Here is an 18,048-nt window from a genome sequence, read left to right as displayed (position 1 = left end):
CTTTCTCCAAGATCTTAACAACTACTGATGACACACAGACTGGTCTATAATTAGACACTTCCAGTCTGTTACCACCCTTATGCAATGACACTATCTTACCTTCCTTAAATTCCCTGGGCATCTTTGCCGAAGCCAGACTTTCATTGAAAAGCCAGGTTAAAGGCACTGTCGGTTCCCTAGCACATTCTCTCAAAACTCATGGTGAAATACAATCCAGTCCCAAAGCTTTACTGATATCCAGAGTACTCAGTATCTGAAACACACTCTCCTCCTGTACCTCTAAACCTTGAACCTGCCCTATCCCCTCTAGCATTAAAACTGACTCCTCCAGGATGAAATACTCCAATAAAGTGGTCATCGAAAAATTCCACTATGTCCTTTGCATCAGTCACTCTATTCCCATTTTTATCCTACAATATCGTTCTTCCACAGTCATTTCTCCTCCTACTGGCCACATAGCTAAAAAATTCCCTAGGATTTTCTTTGGATCTTAGGGGAAAAAAAGGGTTGGTGTGTTTGGAAGTGTGCCTCCCATTCATCAAGTTCTTCAGTCTTGTTTACAGCAACAGCCGAACATCAGTTAAACTTCATTGACTACACCATCCATTACCCACCCACGATAATTTCAGGACCACCTCTCCAATTTCAAAAATATCTGGGCTCAAACATAACCTTTTGGACTGATCATTACAAAATAAATGCCATACTTTCCCATTTCTCGAATTAATAATCAAACAACAATTTGTGTCTTGCCATCACTGGCATTTGAGATTTGCTCAGCTCCATTTTCGCTCATTTATTGTTTTTATTATAATAAAAGCAATAAATAATAATGAACTGGTGTCATCCTCAGATAAGCTTACATATAAGCTTCGAGGATGAAAGCAGAGAAATTAATTCTCTCCAAGATGTATCATATGTAACCATGTGCATGTAATGTACGTATCACATGTAAACCAAAGTATTTAATGTATGTATTATATGTAAACAAATGTATGTAAAGTAAGTATCATATGTAAACAAATGTAAGTAATGTATCATATGTAATCAAATGTACAGGGTGTTCGGGATAAATTTGACATATTTATAATTAATTATATTTTTCCGTAAGTTACATGTATTAACACACACTTCTCTTCATTTAAAAGTTTGGACCCTTCTTCATTCATATACAAGATGTCAGAAAGGATGGATAGCTGGAACCCACCTGAATCATGGAAGAGAATAACTTGTATCATGATGATTCGTGCCCGCCATCAAAATAAGGATATTACGACTGCTGCCCAATGCTCCCTGAATACAGTAAAAACAATCAGGCATGAACTAGAGACTTGCAATGGTGACTACGAGGATGTAGCAAGAAGAAAGATCCCTAGCAGACGATCTGATTGCGTTCGTACAGCAGAATTCCTCGCAAATCTGCAGGAACAGGTGTTGAAGAACCCTGGCATTGGAATTCGGGCTTTGTTCGTGGAGTTGCTAACTGTAGTCAAGCCCTGGATAACAAGGGTAGCCAATGGTAGGCCGTATGTATGGCAGCAGGATTCGGCCCCTTGCCACACCTCTGGGAAAAGTCAAAAATGGTTGTCTGAAAATTTCTACGACTTCACCAGTCCAAATGTTTGGCCTCCAAACTCCCCAGACCTTAACCCCATGGATTATTTTGTATGGGGCGCAGTTGAAAAAGACACCAATCGCACTTCCAGTAATACAAAAGCCCAGTTAATGGATAAAATTAAAACAGTTTTTGCGGCCCTTCCCAGGGAGACTGTAGCATCAGCTTGTTTGAGGTTCCGAAGCAGAATTGAAGCTGTGATCGATGCTAATGGTGGTTATTTTGAGTAAATCTTGTTGATAGTATTGTAATTAACTCTGCCTGTAATGTTTTTTTGTCAATTCATTAAATTTAATAGATACAAAGAAGATTTTCTTTTTCCTTACGAAACTGTCAAATTTATCCCGAACACCCTGTATGTAATGTGTGTAACTTTAACAAAAGTATGCAATATAGAGTGATTATATCCATTGATATTGTATATATAAAGTGTAAAATTGCAAAGAAACATCTGTAATAATCATCATTATGAATATTATAATAATATATGTTGTAAACAGTTATTGTTGTTATTATTATTTTAAAAAAGAACTTTAAGTACGAGAAAGCATTTGTTATGCATAATTGTCTTCATATAATGTATGTAATTTATCTGAGAAATAATAATAATAAAAAAAAAATTATTATTATTATTCTGGGAGGTCCTTTTATCACACACACATCTCATCATATTATGTCTTAAACACCAGAGATGACCTCTGGTTCTCCCCTGATCTCCCTCTATTCTCTGTAGAACTTCTCCACCATTCATCCTATAACAACCCCTTACCAACTTCTAGGTCTCTATCATATCTCTCCTCTTCCTCCTGTCCACCAGACTGTGCAAATTACATCTTCTTAATCTTTCCTCACACTCGACATTCCAGAGGTCAGAAACTACCTTAGTCAGTCACCTTTGGATCTTTCCAACATCTCTTCATCCTTCTGAAAACCCGGTGACCAAATCTGGGCAAAATAGTCCATGTGTGGCCTAATCAAAGCCTTATACAATGGAACAAGAATCTCCCTACTTCTACACATCAGTGTCCTCTGCATCATTCCCAGAAGTCTTTGTGTTGTCTTCACAATTTTGGCAATGTGTCCCCTAAATTTTAGATCCTTATCCACTATCACCCCCCAGATCTCTTATTTCCTCTACTTCCAACAATATATTCTCACCAAGCATAAATCCTGCATCCCATCTTTGTTTTCCAAATTTTAAAACCTTACATTTTGCAACATTGAACTCACATCCCCATTTGCTTGCCCAATCACTCAATTTATTCAAGTCTTCTTGCAAGGGCACAACATCTTCACTACTCTTTATGGTTCGTCCCAACTTTGCATCATCTGCAAACAACTGAATATCTCCATCCAAATCTTTGCCAATATCATTAATATATAAGTTAAACAGTAATGCCCCTAAAACAGACCCCTGAGGCACTCCACTAGTGATTTTCCTTTTCCTGGATATCGCACCCCCATACACAACTTGTTGATACCTATCAGATAGCCAGTCTCCAATCCAATGCACTAATCTAATAGCCAACCCCGTCTGCTCTAGTTTGACTGTCAGCTTATCATGAGGTACTCTATCAAAAGCCTTTGCAAAATCCAAGTATATTACTGCATATCCTTCTCCTCTGTCCAAGGAAGCAGTCACTTCATTGTAATAAGTAAGTAGATAACTAAAACATGACCTCCCTTTAGCAAATCCATGCTGTCCATCAAAGATAATACCATTGTTGTCAACCAACTCTGGATCCTAGTTCTCACAAGCTTCTCCAACGACTTAACCACAACACCTGACACACAGATAGGCCTATAGTTTGATGCTTGAGTTTGATCACCTCCTTTATGAAGTGGCACAATCTTGCCCTTCTTCCACTCCTTAGGAACTTGACCAAGCGCAAGACCTGTATTAAAAAAATATGTAGAGAGCAGGTGTCAACTCTCTACATTCCTTCAAAATATGCGGTGATATATTATCAAGTCCCACAGCCTTATTTACATCTAGTTTATTCAACTCCCCAAACACCTCTTGCTCACTTACAGTCACTCTCTCCTCCTCATCATCAACTGCTCTCAATCTCTCCATGAAGTCACATTCACAAGATTGAAAGATCTTTTCCAAATTATATTTGGAAATAGAAAATGCTCACTCAAAGATAATGGCTATTATTCATTTAAAACAAATTCCATCACAGCTTATACCTAACATTTCCTTTTCTTCTATCTTGGTTACTTATTTCTGCAGTCTGGATACTGTTTTTCAATATTTTCAGAACCATGGAGACTAAATCTAAGGCAGAGTAGTCTAGATGTGGCCATATATCAAAAATTTTACAAAAAAATTAAAAAAAATAGCATAATTTCCTTAGCATTAACACATTATGCTTTTCACAGCATTCCTGTAATATTCTGTGTAATTTTTGCTCTTCCCGAATTTCAGTTCCCTACTCACCACTACTCTGAGTTCTTACACCTTGTTAGTTTTTGAAGAAAAATTATCAAGAAGCTGTTTAACATCAAATCATAACTTTGCATTTCATAACAATGAATTGACATTCATTATCACATACCTATGACATATGATATCACATATCAGTTTTAGATCAGACCAGCTGATCTAAAACTGATATGAAAATTTTTTTTAGATATGATCTAAAAAAAATCTAGTGATATGAATGAAAGTCTGGCTGCAGGAAAGGTGCCCATGGAATGGAAGGAAGGTAAGATAGTGCCATTGCATACGGGCGATAGCAGACTGGAAGTGTCTAATTATAGGCCAGTTTGTGTGTCATCAGTAGTTAGTAAGATCTTGGAGAAAGTAGTGAAGGACTGTATACAGCATTGGGCAGATGAGAGTAATGTTATCTGTGAGAATCAACATGGATTTGTGAAAGGACGCTCTTGTTTTAGCAATATGCTAGCCTTTTATAATAAAGTTACAAGAACATTAGATGAGGGAAAGGCATATACTCCCATTTTCTTAGACTTAACGAAGGCATTTGACAGGGTGCCACATGATAAGCTGATATTCAAGTTGCAGCACATGGGTCTGGATGTCAGATTGGTCAACTGGATTCAGGATTGGCTGTCTGATAGGTATCAGAGAGTTGTGTATGGTGGAGCAGTTTCCAGGAGGCAGAGGGTTACGAGTGGGGTCCCACGGGGCTCAGTACTAGGACCTATATTGTTTAACCTTTATATCAATGACATTGCCAGTGGATTGCAAGGGAATATTCAGTTGTTTGCGGATGATGCGAAGCTGGGAAGGATTATTAGTAATAGTGCAGATGTGGTAGCCCTGCAAGGGGATTTGAATAAGCTAGATAGATGGGCAAATGAATGGGGGTTTAATGCAGCAAAATGTAAGGTCTTGAGGTTTGGGAAACCGATGGAATGCTGCATACTCTATGGGAGGAGTTATATTGGAGGAAGTTGGGGAGACAAGAGATCTGGGGTTGATGATTGATAGAAACCTGAAGTTTAGGGTACATATTGCAAAGGTGGTGAAGGTAACACAGAGGATTGCTGCAATTATGAGAAGGACACTGACCTGCAGAGATAAAACAGTTATCATTCCGTTGTATAAGTCTCTGATCAGACCACACTTGGAATATTGTTCTCAGATTTGGTCACCAGGATTTGAAGGGGATAAATTAACTGTGGAAAAGATACAAAGACGGATGACAAAGATGGTCTCAGGACTGTACAAGGATAGTTATGATAATCGGCTGAAGGAATGTGGACTGCAGAGTTTGGCGGATAGAAGAAGGAGAGGTGATATGATTGAGACTTTTAAACTGTTGAGAGGTGGTTACAGGGTTGACACTGGGGAATTCTTTCACTTGGTTGAACAGCTGGAAAGAGTGATGACAAGAGGCCATCCCTGGAAGTTATGAAAGGAAACTGTGAGCAAGAGGGTGAGGAGTGGTTTCTTTGCATGGAGAGTGGTTGAGCCGTGGAATGCATTGCCTGATAGAGTGGTGAGGGCGAGAACAGTCAATGAGTTTAAGGAGTGGTATGATAGACTTCGTGTTTCTTAGGGGGAACCTCCCCTCGATGAGTCTTGACAGACTTTATGTTCTTAGGAAGGACCTCCCATAATGAGTGTTTTGACTCCATGGAGGCCTGAATAATAATAATAATAATAATAATTCAGATATGAACAAGGAATATATACAAGGAAAACATATTTTATTGATAATATGAAATAAAATATTTTTATTTCATATTATCTTCCTATCCGAATATTTAACACCATTCAACCAGAATCTGTTGTACCAAGCAAGAAAAGCAAAAACAGAAAAAAATTATCAATTTTTGTGGATTCAAGATGCCAAGATATTCTTGAGGAAGTCACAAACTTCAAAGCCAATAAAATTAAAAGCTCAGAAGACATAGAAAGGCTGTCACAGTGAAAAAAAAAAAGTCTCCTAATTAAAGAAGACCACAATAAAAATGAATGTGAACCATCAAGACAGATGCAATAACACCAGAACATACCTGGCAATTTCACTCTGATCATACTTTTCAGATCATTCATTTGACCTCCCAAACATCAGCCTACTTCCAACACAGTAATCAAATCAATAAAAGTATATATATATCATCATCATCATCATCATCATCATCATCATACCAAGGATTTAGGCCTAGCATGGCCTGTTCCAGCCTTAGAAGTCACATTCTTGAGGAGGTCACAAACTTTAAAGCCAATACAAATTAAAAGCTCAGAAGCCATAGAAAGGCTGTCATAGTGGAAAAAAAAAGTCTCCTAATTAAAGAAGACCACAATAAAAATGAATCCACTGTAAAAAAAAAAAAATATATATATATATATATATATATATAATCAGTGTCATCCTCAGATGCTCATTATAAAGCTTCCAGGATGCAAGCAGAGACATTATATCTCAACCGAGATCAACAAAAAAAAAAAAAAAAAGAATTATTTATTACATTTAAGTGCAGTTACAGCAGTTAAAAACATTAAAAGCAAAAATTGTATAAGGCTTTGATTAAAAAATGTAATCTTATCCAATTGCAAACTATAAATTACCATTCATAGTAACTATTATTAACATTATCGTTATTGTATTCATATCTGAATACAAAAAAACTGAAAAATTTGTATGAAATCCACTGTAAAAGAAAAATAATAAATATGTACATTTACATTTTTAAAAAAAATCACTGTACTCTACATTTTGTACTGAACAAAAAATGTAATAGTATGCTTTATTGTATATATGTAAATGCTCTGTATGATGACAAATAAAATGTTATTACAGTTTAAAAAAAAATTATTATCAGAATGGAATCAAGCTATTAAAGAACCAGGGCTTTTGGGAGTGAGCCTATGGCAGGCAGCGGCCACTCTCTCATGGTCCTAATCCTTAACACTCATATTATTGCCTGTAATAGTGTGAGTTCCAAGAAAGTATTGCTGTTATTATACTTTCTAATCATTTTAGAGAAAAAATAACCTAAAGATAGCAGAAGAAAAATTCAAATAGTTTTCCTTGCAAAAAACTGGCAGAATTATAAGAAAAAAAATCTTTCATCAAGTAGTCTAGTCTGGAAACATTTTAAGAATGCAGCTTGAAAATTACCCTATTACACCTTATAAATACAACCAGATAAACATCAGGCTTAGCAGTTTCTTATATTTTTTTGTTTGCATAGATCTATGCAGTTTTCAAACTGCTGACAATTCGCTTTCGATTGTCGATATTTTTCTTGTTTACACAACTATCATAACATCTTTGACAAATTTATGTTATTTAAAAAAATTTAATTAAAAAAAGTTACATAATCCAGTAATTTCACTCTGGTTAGATGAAATTGTAATAAAATCTTGGATTTAGGATGTACAAAAATGATTGCTGTTTACATGGATCAATGTAAACAGCTTGGATTAGTTTCAGTTGGATCGTTTTTATTGATAAGTTCATTCACAAATCCAGTACTGGTTGAATAAATTAAACAGTGCGATATTTACAATCTCTGTTAAAATTTGTCACTTTCAATTTTTCTTTTCAGTCAGACTGTGTAGTGGAAAAATCAGGCAAATACTTTTTCGCACACTCGTCGGATTTTTATCAAAGTACTGCCTACTGATAAAGAGTTCTATGAATGAAGTTAAATTGTCTCAAATCATGATAGCTTTTGCAAAAATAACAGAAATTTCAACAATCAAAAATTTTACTGTGAAAAATCTGAAAAGGAAAACTGTATTGAATGGAAAAAATTAAAGTAAATTGCTGCAGTAACATGTGTTTAGTGAAAGTACAGTATACTTCAATACAAAACTTTCATTTGTGATCAGTCGTACGTTCAAGAAGAGTAGATGAAAAAAAAAAAAACCTCGTTCTTTATTGGATAGTTTATATATGATGGTAAAATTAGGCAAATCAAAATTATTTCTATGGTAGATAGCCTAAAAATGGGTCTAGGTGCTCTCCGTAACACATTCGGTTTCGATGATGCCCTTATTTTAGAAAGACCTGGGTTGGAATTCCCTTATTTTAGAAAGACCTGGGTTGGAATTCCCTTATTTTAGAAAGACCTGGGTTGGAATTCCCTTATTTTAGAAAGACCTGGGTTGGAATTCCGTCCAGGAAGCGAAAAACAAAAACAAAAACAAAAAAAATTATCAAGGCCTATCAACTGAAGGTAAGTAAACCGGCCTCATACATGGGTGGGTGTTTTTCTTCCAAAAGTTGGGTTTTTATGTCACAAAGTCGGCCAGCAGAAGAACATACACACACAACTGACAGTTAGAATCTTCTATCATTTTCTTAGCTGTTGGTTTATGTACTGGTTGGTTCGATTGGTAAAGCCTCTGCTACTAATGCCTCAGCAAAAAGTTAAACAAATTTGAGCGCGATTAGTAGTTGGAAGGGGTTTCAATTGTTCGATGTTGTTGGCACACTCTCCCTTGATGAGTCTTTGGACTCCCTGGAGGTGTCACATAATAATAATAAATAATACTTTTTTTTTCGTGTAACTTTGCCACTACAGTTGGTCCGTCTGAAATGAAAACTGATATGGTTTGACCAGTTTTAACAAAGATCCTCAATATCAAATGTTATTAAATTCTGGACTTATATCACTTTGAATTATTTCTCCAATAAAAAATGAACAGATTGAAACATACTGAAAGCTACGCTTTGAAAAATTTCAGTTTTCAGTTGCCTTATGTGAAATGATTCTTGATCAGTCAACTACCCAATCACCCATTCACTTAGTAGCAGATCGTGTATATGAAACAGGTGCAGTCGACCATTAGCTAAATGCAATTCATACTAAACCAAAGTCATTGTCGTAAGTGTTATTTAATGTACTATTCAGACTAAATGGAAAAATGATTTCTTTTAGGGCGAGGTACAAAATATGTAAAAATATTCAAGACCAAAAGAAAAGTGGCAAAATGTAGAGTAAAATTTCACCTTTGAGGATTGGTATATTATGCTTCTGTTCTCATAGAAACCAAGTCTGTGTTATATATATATATATTAATGATAATATATATATATATATATATTAATGATAATATATATATATATATATTAATGATAATATATTTCACTATAACTAGAATGTTGAATAATGTATTTTACATAATTTTTTTATTACTCAGATATGTGTTATATGTAGCAGATCATTGTAATGGGAAAAAGAAATTGCTCCACCTGATTTTTTTTTTTTTTTTTTTTTTTTTTTTTTACTAAAGCAAGGATTTTAAATGAATGTAAATATTTATAAACAAACACTCAGAATATTTTTTCTTAGAATTATTGGAATGTATGGTCTTAAATTACTGTACTTTTTTTCATTGAAAATAACGAAATTATTACACCTAAATTGATGAGCTTGGTGAATGAAACTTCAATTCATGGATGGAAAAGGAAAATTGAATATACAAGTGAAAAGTGACGATGCGAAAAGGAAAGTGAATATACAAAGTTCTTTTGGGAAGTGGATAAAGAGGCACCATGAATGTGTGTGTGTGTGTGTGTGTGTGTGTGTGTGTGTGTGTGTGTGTGTGTGTGTGTGTGTGTGTGTGTGTGTGTGAAGGATTTTTTTAAAAAAAATTACAATCACATAATACTTCTCTTTACTAGAAGCCCAGTTTATTTCATCTTCAGAAGTCTTTTTTTTTTGCTGTTTACTCTTCTTCCTTTAATTCAGTGTTTCTCAAACTTCAGATATCCGCATACCCCTTCTTAAATTTTTATTATTACCAAGTACCCCTAATTAATAAATTAAAAACGAATAAATTAATTACTGAATTAATTAAAAATTAAATACCTATTTTATTTGAATTTATATGTTCATGTAAACAAAAAATATGATTTATTTTTAATAGAACAAAATTTGGAATAGGTTCCTCTTCATTTCCCGTCCATGAAAATCCACATTTCAAGTAATTCATATCATACTTATGAAGAGTTTTCATCCTCTTCCTAGTTGGTTCTCTAGAGATGTCAGACGACACACTCTTATCAATTTCATTTGATCCAGATGAAATATCAACGTTTTCTTGTTGCTTACAGCTACTTGTATTTGTTATATTGCTCTCTTTTGGGGTTTTTATAAATGCAATCTTTAACCAATGATCCATACATAAGAATTTGAAAGCTAAAAAAAAATACCTTATTTACTCGAATATAACTCTAACTTTTTTCCCGAAACTAAAAAATCGTGTTGCGAGATATGTGCGGGGATTTTCGGAAACTAAAGTTTTCAGAAAAAAAAATTAAAATGGTGAGACTTACCAAGAAGTGTCTACTCGCTATCACTACTTTTGGCATCGAGAACAGTTTCTTTGTGTGCATCGTCAAAGTCATCTACCCAAATAGCGTCATCTTCTTTCCCATTATTTCAAGCAAAAATTACCAGTCATTTACAAGACTTGAGATACGTAGAGCAGCGAAGAACTGCATATGATCGCGCGAACCAAAGACAAATTAGCATTTCAACAGTTGAGTTGAAATGCTAATTCCCTTCAACCGAATTCCATAATATATGAAACACATTCACTATATACAGGGTGTTCGGGATAAATTTGACAGTTTCGTAAGGAAAAAGAAAATCTTCTTTGTATCTATTAAATTTAATGAATTGACAAAAAAACATTACAGGCAGAGTTAATTACAATACTATCAACAAGATTTACTCAAAATAACCACCATTAGCATCGATCACAGCTTCAATTCTGCTTCGGAACCTCGAACAAGCTGATGCTACAGTCTCCCTGGGAAGGGCCGCAAAAACTGTTTTAATTTTATCCATTAACTGGGCTTTTGTATTACTGGAAGTGCGATTGGTGTCTTTTTCAACTGCGCCCCATACAAAATAATCCATGGGGTTAAGGTCTGGGGAGTTTGGAGGCCAAACATTTGGACTGGTGAAGTCGTAGAAATTTTCAGACAACCATTTTTGACTTTTCCCAGAGGTGTGGCAAGGGGCCGAATCCTGCTGCCATACATACGGCCTACCATTGGCTACCCTTGTTATTCAGGGCTTGACTACAGTTAGCAACTCCACGAACAAAGCCCGAATTCCAATGCCAGGGTTCTTCAACACCTGTTCCTGCAGATTTGCGATGAATTCTGCTGTACGAACGCAATCAGATCGTCTGCTAGGGATCTTTCTTCTTGCTACATCCTCGTAGTCACCATTGCAAGTCTCTAGTTCATGCCTGATTGCTTTTACTGTATTCAGGGAGCATTGGGCAGCAGTCGTAATATCCTTATTTTGATGGCGGGCACGAATCATCATGATACAAGTTATTCTCTTCCATGATTCAGGTGGGTTCCAGCTATCCATCCTTTCTGACATCTTGTATATGAATGAAGAAGGGTCCAAACTTTTAAATGAAGAGAAGTGTGTGTTAATACATGTAACTTACGGAAAAATATAATTAATTATAAATATGTCAAATTTATCTCGAACACCCTGTATTTCTTAGTTTTAACACGTTAACGACGGGGGGGGGGAGGTCAAGCAAAACCATATGTTCCACCGGCAACATATGGTTTTGCTTGGTCTATACAGCAGTTTCTGTTGGAGAGGAGATGTGAATCATTAGTTAGTGCCGTTTTTATCCCGGTTGTCTCTAATTGCACTGTTTGTTGAAAAATATAATGACTCCTTTAACTATGCATACCCGAAAATTGTACCGTACCATGCTTTGAGAAACACTGCTTTAATTTATAGTCCCTAAGCCTTAACTGAAATATTTGTATATATTTACGTTTCTGAATGCTTCCATTTATTGTAATGTAAACAACTACATTGCGAGCGGTTGTTACGAATATCAACTTCGTTTTGTTCAATTTATGGCATGTCTTATTTAAAATTCGCTTTCTTATTTTAATCAGTCCATTGATCTGATGTCTGTTAGCCCTTCTCACAACAGCTTTCAACAAGAACCACCAGCACAATGGGTTTTTTGAATAATAATAACCCGTTTATCAAAATAAATAGACTTGTACACGGAATTTGAAATAAGAAGAAATCACTATTTAGTTTTGAGAGAAAAAAATCATACTGAAAAGAAAGATCGGAAGTTTATTTTTATTTTGTTGAAAAAAAATCGAGCAGCTTTCAGAGGTGAACTGTGGACTTAAATATGCTAATATTTTTGGAGATAAAACGAAAGAGTTTGAAAACAGGAACAACATTGACTGATTCAACGGAATGGTATGTTGTGAGGTTCTTAAGGGTATAGAAATCGGAAACATTGATTCAGTCAGAGAGGAATTTCCCTGTTAAGCGTTCCAGGTGAGATTTGTGCAAGAAAACTTGAAGTTCAGAAAAAAATAGGGGAAAAAAATGTGGAAGAGAAACTTGTAAAGAATACGTTGAGTTCAGGCCAAATGGGAGGGTCAGGATCAAATGTTTACATTATTACGAATAGTTCAGAAGTCATGGGAATATAACAAGGAATCTGTACTTAATTTTGGTAGATCTGGAAAAGACATACGATAAAATGTCAAGCGAAAACATCTTCAAAACACTACGGTCATGGAGTAAGTGGAACATTATGCAGAGTAATATATAGTCTATATTTAAGTTGTAAGTCGGTAGTTAGAATGAAGGAAGTAGAGGAAGGTGATTTAATGTAAAATCAGGTATAAAATATGGAGACACATTATCTTCACTCTTATGTATCCACCATAGATTGCATACAGATGCAGAAAGGAAAGTGGCATTAAACCTGACATAAAAATTGGAGATATTAAACTCAGCCCTTTAAATTGATGATGTTATACTATAAATAAAGAATCCTGAAGATGCACTGAATTTAACTAAATTGAATAATCACCGTAAGAAATTTCGGTTTTAAATCATCAACCGCATTCTCAATGGAGAGTAGAACCAGTAAAATATTTCAGCTGTTTAGACACCATGCTTAGTGAAGATGAGAAATTAAATAAGGAAACGGACAACAAAATAAGAAATGGTGATAATGTTGGTTGGGGGGGGGGAAGCAGTTGAATAAATTTATATCGAATAATGGAGAAATAAGACAAAACATTAAACTATGTATATCTACAAGACAGAGGAGTTCAAACAAATTTTAACTTACGGATATTCGAGCTGGATTCGAAATAAAGCGGCTAATTAAATACTACATATAACATATGAGAGTTTGAGAAAAATAGGGAGATGAGCAATTTTTTTTTTTTCAATATTCATTCTACACTCGAGTCACAAAATCTATAACACAATAGTGCCGTGTGGGTGTGGGCACAAGAAGTTAAAGGAGAAATAAATAATATATTAGCAAGCTTCTTGAAAAGTTTGGGACTGAACATGAATCCTACAAAAAAATGAAAAATAAATAAAAATCAGCTAATGTCTCATAACCACTAATAAACCTCTCTGCGATCTTCCAAGAGTCTCAATATTGAACTCTATAGATCCTAACAAAATATGGTACCCGAAATTAGTCCTAATAGAACACTTTTTATTACTTCCGCCGAAATCATATGCCTTTACTACTATAATAATAACAATAAAACAATAGTAAGTGACAATCCATTTACTTGTTCATACTATTTCGAGACATTATCTTGCAATAATTCCTTCAGTCCTTCGCCCAGAAGTGGGTAAGATACAGGCTGATTATCATCGAAAAATATATAAATAAATAAATAAAAATTTTCAATTGTAGTTTTTAGGAGTCGTAATTATTATGGCACAAAAATTCTACAGGTTTTACAGTCTTAAATTTATTTTGGAAGTAATCATGGTACAGAATTCATCAGTTTATGGTAAACTGATCGGAGCATCATTTATTTTAGTGGCCATAACTGAAGAGCATAGCTGCAGGCTGAAGTAATTATTATTTTGGGATTATTTAAGTGCTGATATAAAATATTACGATTGATATGAGACACCGCTTGCGATGTGACGTAGGACTGGAACCTAATTAAATAATCACTGCGATGCCTGTTTAGGATAATTAATTAATACATTACTGTAGCATTTTTATAACCAATGACCTGTTTATGTATATACTATTCTTGGTAAAATGAAATGTGACTCGAGGCAATTTAATATTCCAAGATTTTGATGCTTGCTTCTAAAGTTAGGATACGAGTCATTCTGAGATCGAGATTTGAATTCTACCTGAAATAAACCCACTAATTATTGCAATTCCTTAAATCGTTCGGAATCAGGGTGACCACTACTAGTACTTTCGTAGTAGATCTAGTACTTTATATAAAATTTTAGTGTTCTAGTACGTTCACCAACAGATCTAGTACTTTCTTCCTTCCGAATAATAACAATAACAATAACGAGTTAGACATTTGAGTTGAATATTTTTCTTTTCTCCCACCTCCCCATACGTCACATTCAGTGACAAGCATGATTTCTCTTTCTTCCCTCCTCCCTCTCACTGTTCGCTAACCTTCTCTTCCCCCTGATCCCATACTCACGCAATCCCACTGGCATCAGCCAATGAAAATACTGCATATTCTTCGCTATTCAAACACTTCTCTCGTGCGTTATAAGATCATTACAACAATAAAAGCAAATGAAAAAAATTAAATATTTTAATATGAGTAACCATTTTTTATTGATACACAGCAGAATTTGGAACCCATTGAAGAGATAAATACAGTTGACAACGGTCAGTTTTTAGACGAAAAAAATGTATATCTAGGGGCATTGTGAAGAGCTTGATAGAGAATTGCAACTATTGAAGACTGTAGAAGCATTGAAAAAAAAAGTCAAGAATTTATGGTGTTTTGAAATAAAGTTTTGAAATGAAAAATGCTGTAGGAGAACAAATGATTCCTAATTTAGCAACATTAGTTAAAGCTGTACTGTGCCTCCCTCATTCATCAGCAGCAACTGAAAGAATATTTTCAGCAGTGATAATAAATAAGAATAAAATAAGAAATCAGCTACAAACTCCCTTGATGAATGGACTCCTTTTGCCAAAAGAAAAATTGAAACATTCATCAGCTACAGATTTTACTATTTCTGAAGAGTTAATTAATTTAGCAAAATCTGCTAAAAATAATGAATAAATACTTCCTGTGTTTTTCTTGTGAGTGGGAACCCCTGTATATATGTAAATAGCATATTAAATAACTGAAAATTTAATGTTACATTATTTTAAACACTAAAAGGAGAGTTGTGGAGTAGGTGCCCTCCCTCGATGAGTCTTTGGACTCCCTGGAGGTGTCACGTAATAATAATAAGAAGAAGAAGAAGAATAAAAATTATATGGTAAATTAATACACATGTTAAGTGCTAGAGTTACAACTGGGATTTCTGTTATGATAATTGACAACTGCAGCTCTTGGACTCATAGATGAGGTGAGTTTTGACTTTTTTCGTCGTACATGTGTTAATTTAACGGTTGTTTTGCATTGAGTTCACCTATGATAATAAGGTAGTAATATCATAAAATGCCCTAAATAGAGTGAAACAAAAGCAAATAAAAATTTAGTACTTTTTTTTTTCAGATCTAGTACCTTTTTCCTGCATAAGCTAGTACAAAATATTTTTGCTGGGTGGTCACCCTGTTCGCGATCCCATCTCGCATGGTTCGGAATAGCTGAATTCTCGATTCGTTCTTTTTTTTTTTATTTTTTTATTTTTAAGTTTAAATTTGTTTAGTATGCTTTATTTGGCTCACCCCAATCGGAACATTTTATTGTAAGCATAATTTTTTAAGTTATTCATAAAAAAATACTTAATCTTATAATGCATTTAAAACAATATACTCCGGTGATTATTGGAGCAGTTACTACGTAACAAGGTTCGGAGAGCTACCAAACGTTAAATGACCCTTCCAAAGAGAGAAATCTAATGCATAAACAATTTAAAAAAAAAAAAGGCAAAAACCTACACTGAAACGTTCTGACACTACACCAAGTATGTCCATTTGAACTAAAACTTTGTAAATGAGCCTTTATTTGCCCCGAATCAGTCCACGTTAAGCATAGGATCTATTTCAGATTTTTTTTCATACAAAAAAATTCACAGTAATAAAATAATGTTTAGTATAATATAAAAATCAATTACGGTACTTTTATTTGAATAATGATAATAATAATGTTTAAGCAGAAATAAGGAAATCCAATGCGCCATGTTGAATAATTACAGAGCATTCGCAAGAGAATGTCGTAATAAAAGAGCAGATAAACGATTGTGATAGTGTAGAATGAAGACTAATATGAATAAATTTCTTTAAAAAAAAAAAAATCGATTTCTGACAGATTCATTGCTATTGCGTGCATTTTCCACAGATAAATTCTCATTTTCGAGATATCTGTTTATTACTGCGCATGTTCACTCATATTCAAAGTAGCTGATGAATGGCATGAATATATTATATGACCTGATAAACATATTTAATGTCTAAGAAATAAGGCATTATTTCTTAGACATTAAAATTATTGCGAAAAGATTATTCTACCAAAAATGATTGCGAAAATATTATTCTAGTAAGATTCTTGCCGAAGCTATACGTGGCCTTCTTTCATACATTAATGCTTTACATTTTTGTAAATTTATGTCTTTCAAAAAATGAAAAAAAAAGTTTAACTTTTCTAGAATTAGTGCTACTGCTAAAATTAAAAGAAAAAAAAGAAGAAAAAAAGAAGTCATAGTCTAAATATAAACAAGAAGATGCTATTTGTTTTACAATTTAGAGGTAAAATAATACCGTAAACTAATTTTACTTTTGGAGCCCGGTATAGCAATGTTTCACTGAAAGTACTAATTAAATAGATAAATACACTTTTGGTTTAAATTAAAATTAAATACTGGGCTTATATTTTACCATGCATCGATGTTTTGCTAATATTATAAAATGCATTTATATATAAAAAGTTTATTATGTTTAATTGCAAAGCAAACAACAACAACAAAAAAAAAAAAATAGCGAAAAAAGTTGCAGCGGAAGTTTTCGCGGGCATAAGTTAATGAGATGCAATAATTCTTTTCTAATCAATAGTGGAAATGGTTAAAATGTTATGATGAAGCGAGATTTTTTTCATAAAAAAAAAGAAAAAGAAGTAGGTTAAAGTTGTTAAATTCTTCGACAAGATAATTACCCAATTTACACTACCAAGAGATTATGTAATATCATCAAGTGAACTGTAAAACAGTTTCCCATAAATAAAACTCCCTCCAAATAAAAATCCCATTTCAGCATTAGATTTCTAAGATAGATATATGATGTTGAAATAGGATTCCCTCCTTTATTTTTATTTTTATTTTACGATTCTTATACAAGGAAAGACTCCGGTAATTTAATGACAAAGTATGAAACAAATCGGAATCAATTTTAGAATTCAATGATGATCAGAAATCAACGTATTTTTCTAACATATATCCAGGATATTCATTTATTGATTGACTGATTGTGTATCGAAATGATATCTATCTCAGGTAGGAAAAAGGAAAACAAAATTATTGTTTTTAATTTTTCCCTCCCCCATGCACCCGCCATGAGCTTCAAATTTTTCTTTATATGTATACTGTAAGATCGCCTTATTGGATTGTATGCCATCAGATCTCTTCTCCAATTTCTCAAACTTTGAGGCATGCTCGTTCAGTTTGCTTTGATATGTAACGCTTCTACAGACCAGGTATAATTTTAGTTATCCTGTGCTGGATCTTTTCTACTGTTTCTTCATCTCCATGGAACCCAGGTGACCATATCTGACCAAATGTGGTTTTAAAAAGACCTTATAAAGTGGGAGGGTAACTTTCATTATTGTGCAATGTGGATTCTGAACTCACTGTTTACCATTATTTCTAGGTCTCCAGCCTCATCAACCACTCGCAGCATATTCCCGTTAATATAATGCCCAGTCTGTAATTGTCTTATTTCACATTACATGTTAGGGAGTCATAGCTAAATAACTTGACTTCTTTGAAACCTGGATTAATGTTCTGATAGGGTG

General features: G+C 34.1%; 1 protein-coding gene across 10 annotated transcripts in view; it reads right to left on the bottom strand.

The window, feature by feature from the left end:
* Positions 1–18,048, bottom strand: part of LOC150092750 (xylosyl- and glucuronyltransferase LARGE1-like) — a 676,688-nt gene that overhangs the window by 417,547 nt on the left and 241,093 nt on the right. Inside the window, exon 8 of one of the 10 annotated variants that reach the window (XM_090414755.1) lies at positions 9,710–9,858. The exons of 8 other annotated variants lie outside the window; for them this stretch is intronic. The gene's annotated coding sequence lies outside the window, so the exon portion shown is untranslated. The remainder of the gene's footprint in view (positions 1–9,709; positions 9,859–18,048) is intronic. One more of the 10 variants, XM_090414753.1, reaches the window with a different exon arrangement.

The sequence above is a fragment of the Typopeltis vanoorti genome, chromosome 25, assembly GCF_054136105.1.
Source record: "Typopeltis vanoorti isolate ZY-2024b chromosome 25, IOZ_Tvanoo_1.0, whole genome shotgun sequence".
In the NCBI taxonomy this organism is placed as follows: Eukaryota; Metazoa; Arthropoda; class Arachnida; order Uropygi; family Thelyphonidae; genus Typopeltis; species Typopeltis vanoorti.
This window is presented reverse-complemented; position numbering and strand designations above follow the sequence as displayed.